Source organism: Sciurus vulgaris (genome assembly GCF_902686455.1).
Source record: "Sciurus vulgaris genome assembly, chromosome: 1".
NCBI lineage: Eukaryota > Metazoa > Chordata > Mammalia > Rodentia > Sciuridae > Sciurus > Sciurus vulgaris.
In genome coordinates, this window is record NC_136461.1 from 23,952,077 (window position 1) to 23,957,291 (window position 5,215).

The 5,215-nt window shown below is 40.7% G+C and overlaps 1 pseudogene across 1 annotated transcript; it reads left to right on the forward strand.

The window, feature by feature from the left end:
• Window positions 1-269: 269 nt before the first annotated feature.
• LOC306659693 (ubiquitin-conjugating enzyme E2 E2-like) lies at window positions 270-718 on the forward strand (annotated as a pseudogene). Its single transcript has one exon. The product of its transcript is annotated as a ubiquitin-conjugating enzyme E2 E2-like (transcript).
• Window positions 719-5,215: the final 4,497 nt, after the last annotated feature.

Here is a 5,215-nt window from a genome sequence, read left to right on the forward strand (position 1 = left end):
CTTCCAGGGATGCAAGGTTGGTTCAACATCAATAAATGTAATTGATCACATCAATAGACTTAAAGGAAAGAATCACATGATTATCACAATAGATGCAGAAAAAGTGTTTGACCTTTTCATACAGCATCCAGGGGTGGTGGCGGTGGCTCTGGAGGTGGTGGCTTCACTTTCCAGGACTCAGGGGCAGCCACAGTGGCAACCGCAGGCAGCAGCCGAGGGAACCAGCTGGAATGGCAAGGGGTGGTAGCAGTGGCTCTGAGGAGTCTAAAATGTCCACTGAGGCACAGAGAGTTGATGACAGTCCAAGGACTAGTGGAGGAAGTTCTGATGGAGACTAACAGGAAAGTGTGTTCAGCAAAAACCAGAAAGACAGCAAGTTCAGCCCAAGAAAAAGGAGGGAGAAATATCCAACAAAACAGCTGCTAAATTGTCAACTAGCGCTAAAAGAATTCAGAAGGAATTTTCAGAAATTACATTGGTCCCTCTTCCCAATTGTAGTGCTGGACCCAAAGGAGATGACATTTATGAATGGAGGTCAACTATATTGGGACCCCTGGACCTGTCTATGAAGGAGGGGTGTTCTTTCTTGACGTTATCTTTTCGCCAGACTATCCATTTAAACCCCCTAAGGTTACCTCCTGAACAAGGATCTATCACTGTAATATTAACAGCCAAGGTGTGACCTCCCTGGGCATCCTGATAGACATCTGGAGCCCAGCCCTAATCATCTTGAAGTTCTTCTCTCCACCTGCTCACTTCTCACAGATCGCAACCCTGCCAACCCTCTGGTGGGCGGCATTGCCACACAGTACAGGCCAACAGAGTGGAGCAAGACCACATGGCCAGACAGTGGACCAAGAGGTATGCCACACAGGGACCTGCTGCCGGCCGCCCTGCTGGACCTGTGCAAGCCCATTCACCAAGTGCATCAATAGCCCCACCTCCCCTCCAGACCTCGGCTCTCACTTTTCAATTTTTATTAAATTTTGAACTGTTTTGTAATGGTGTGTCTCCCTTTTTTCTCCCTCCCCTCCTCCTTTCTCTCCCTCCTTCACTGTTCTCTCTCATTTTATTACCTTTCTGATTTCTGTTAACTTGAAAGATTTGGGATTTCTTTTCCCCACCTCAATGTGGATGAAAACTTTTATTTTCAGTGCAAACAATGTTGGATCTGTCATAGCAAGAACTTTATTACAAAGTTTTGTATTACTGTGTGGTTTTGCATTCTGTTGTTTGTTTTATTTTGGATTTTCCCCCTTTTATGTGATCTTCAGGAAAACAAAAATTCAGAATTCTATCGTTTCTATTTAAAGGTAGTGCTTAGGGTTCATTTTTTGTACTGAAGTCCTTATTGGTGGGTGCATGCTACTGGGAACAAGAGTTTGTGCAATCAGAATCACTGTGCATTACTGAGACCCTGTTTATCACTAGCCTTCTGTTCACTACACAGAGGACTACTGGATTAAACAAAACAATATGTATTTTGATTTACTTAAAGTGCTTGTAAATTTCTTAGGGACCTGCGACTTTTGACTGTGGATCAGTTGATGTACACTTGTATTATTAAAGCATGCAATAAATCACTGTGGCTGATAAGTGCAAAAAAAAAAAAAAAAAAGAAAGAAAGAAAAAAAAAAAAAAAAACAGCACCACCTCATGTTCAAAACACTAGAAAAACTAGGGCTAGTGGGAACGTACCTCAACATTAGCTGTATATGTTAAACCCAAGGCCAACATCATTCTAAATGGAGAAAATCTGAAAGCATTTTTAGAAAAACTGTAACAAGGATGCACTCTTTCACCACTTCTATTCAACATAGTCTTTGAAACTCTAGCCAGAGCAATTAGAAGAAAGAAATTAAAGGGATACAAATAGGAAAAGAACTATCCCTATTTTCTGATGACACTATTCTATATTTAGAAGACCCAAAAAACTCCACCAGAAAATTTCTAGAACTCACACATGAATTCGGCAAAGTTGCAGGATATAAAATTAACACCCATAAATCAATTGAGTTCCTATACATTACTCATGAATCAACTGAAAGAGAAATTAGGAAAACTATCTAATTCACAATAGCCTTGAAAAAATATTTCTTTAAAGGGCTGGGCTGTGGCTCAGTGGTGGAGCATTTGCCTAGCACGTGTGAGGCACTGGGTTTGATTCTCAGCACCATATATAAATAAAAAGTCCATCGCCAATAAAAAATATTTTAAAAAAGAAAAATTATTTCTTTAAAACACTAAAGAAAGAAATTGAAGACCTTAGAAAATGGAAATATCTCCCACGTTCTTGGAAAGGCAGAATAAATTTTGCCAAAAGGCCATAATACCAAAAGCACTATACTGATTTAATGCAATTCCTATTAAAGTTCCAATGACATTCTTCTTAGAAATAGAAAGGCAGTCATGGAATTCATTTGGAAAAATAAGAGGCCCCAAATAGCCAAAGCAATTCTCGTCAAGAAAAATGAGGCAGAAGGCATCGCAATACCGGACCTTAAGTTATGCTACAGAGTTATAATAACAAAAATGGCATGGTATTGGCACCAAAACAGACATATGTAGACCAATGATACAGAATAGAAGACAGAGACAAATCCACATAAATACAGTTATCTCATACTAGACAAACATACTAGGCACCATAAACATACATTGGAGAAAAGATAGCCTCTTCAACAAATGGTGCTGGGAAAATTGGAAATCCATATGCAGCAAAATGAAATTTAACCCTTATCTCTCACCCTGAACAAAGTGGATCAAGGACCTAGGCATTAGACAGAGATCCTGCACCTACTTGAAGAAAAAGTAGTCCCAAATTTCCATCATGTTGACTTAGGAACTGAATTCCTCCACAAGACTCCTAAAGCACAAGAAGTAAAATCAAGAATGGGATGGTATCAAACCAAAAAACTTGTTCACAGTACGGGAAACAATCAAGAACGTGAACAGAGAGCCTACAGAGTGGGAGAAAATCTTTGCCATTGGCACCTCAGATAGAGCATTAATCTCCAGGATATATAAAGAACTCAAAAAACTTAACACCAAAGAACAAAATAATCCCATCGATAAGTGGACGAGGGCTGGGGTTGTGACTCAGTGGTAGGGCACTTGCCTAGCATGTGTGAGGCACTGAGTTCCATCCTCAGCACCACATATAAATAAGTAAATAAAATTTAAAAAATAAGTGGACAAAGGAACTGAACAGACACTTCACAGAAAAAAAAATACGATTGGTCAACAAATATATGAAAAATGTTCAACATCTCTATCAATTAGAGAAATGCAAATTAAAACTACACTGATAGGGCTGGGGAGATAGCTCAGCTGGTAGAGTGCTTGCCTTGCAAGCACAAGGCCTTGAGTTCGACCCCCAGTACCACCAAAAAAAAAAAAAAAAAAAAAAAAAGAATACAAGTAACAGTAAATGTTGGTGAGGATGTGGGGAAAAAGGTTCACTCATACATTGCTGGTGGAATTGCAAATTGGAGCAACAACTCTGGAAAGCAGTATGGAGATTCTTCAGAAAACTTGGTGTGGAACCACCATTTGACCCTGTTATCCCATTTCTTCATGCATACCCAAAGACTTAAAATCAACATACTATAGTGAGAGGCCACATCAATGTTTATAGCAGCTCAATTCACAGTAGCCAAACTGTAGAGCCAACCTAGGTGCCCTTCAATAGATGAAAGGACAAAGAAAATATGGTTTATATACACAATGGAATATTACTTGGCCATAAAGAAGAATGAAATTATGGCATTTGCTGGTAAATGGATGACTGGAGACTATATGCTAAGTGAAATAAGTCAATCCAAACAAAAAAGGCTGAATGTTCTTTCTGATGTACAGATTCTAACACATAATAAGGGTTTGGGGGAGAATAGAAGTTCTTTGGATTGGACAAAGGGGAATGAAGAGGAGAAGGGGGCTGGGAATAGGGGAGACAGTAGAATAAATTGGACATAAGTTTTCTAGGTTCCTATATGAGCAGGACCAGTGTAACTGCACATCATGTACAACCACAAGAATGGGAAGTTATACTCCAGGTATGTATAATATCCCAAAATACGCTGTACTGTCATGTATAACTAAAAAGATCAAATTAAAAAATAAAATTGAACTTTTAGAAAGGAATAGTAGTGTGATCCTTCAGAGTTCTTGGGAACTGGAGTACAGAATGGAAGGGGAGAACGGACTGGAGACTGAGGGACTGTTATGAGGGTCATGTGCTGGATCAGCAAAGCAACATTTTATGAGTGGTAGGGGGGAAGAGGCCAGCTTTGCCCTTTAAATGGTGCACTAGAGGCCGAGAGAAGCTGTGGCAATTAGACTGAGATGTCCCCAGTGATCCCACACCCTGGTACTCTTTCCTCCCTTGAGTATCGGCTGGGCGTATTGATCCAATTCTAATGACTAGACTACGTTATAAGTGATGTGTTAGCAGAGCTCCTGTGGCCGTACCTACAATTCCAGCTACTTGGGAGGCTGAGGAGGGAAGATGGCAAGTTTGAGGCCAGTCTCTACACCTTAGCAAAATCTTGTCTCAAAATCAAAAATAAGGGCTAGGGTTGTAGCTCAGTGGTAGAGCACTTGCCTACCATGTGTGAGGCACTGGGTTTGATTCTCAGCATCACATATAAATAAATAAAATACAGGTCCATTGACAACTAAAACAATTAAAAATAAAAAAGGGCCGAGGATTGCAGTCCCCAGCATAAAAAACTGTACAGTTGTCATTTCCTAGATTAGATTATAAAAAACCAACTTCTTGTCTTGGACACCTTCTTTTACTTTCTTGCTCTTACAGAAGACATCGACTCTCTTGTGAGGGGTTCTGTGGCTAGGCCTACGTGTCTAGAAATCAACGATTCTGACGGGGGACCAGACCTTACAACTGCTGCGTGAGTCTGGAAACGGATCTTCCCCGGGGCAAGTCTAGGAATGACTGCAGCCAGGTGAGAGGCCCTGATCCAGAGGCGCCCAGCTAAGCCGCACCTAGATCCTTGAGCAGCAGAAACAGAGAGATGACATATGTTTGTGGTTTAAAGTTTTACCTAATTTTAAAGTAATTTGTTACACAATAGATAATGAATAGAGGGATCAGAAGCACAGCGACAAAGCAGAAAGATTAGGAGAGACCACTGTGGTCGGCCAGGGGAGAGATGACGAGAACCTGGATCAGGTGGTGTTGTGGGGGCGAAGACAG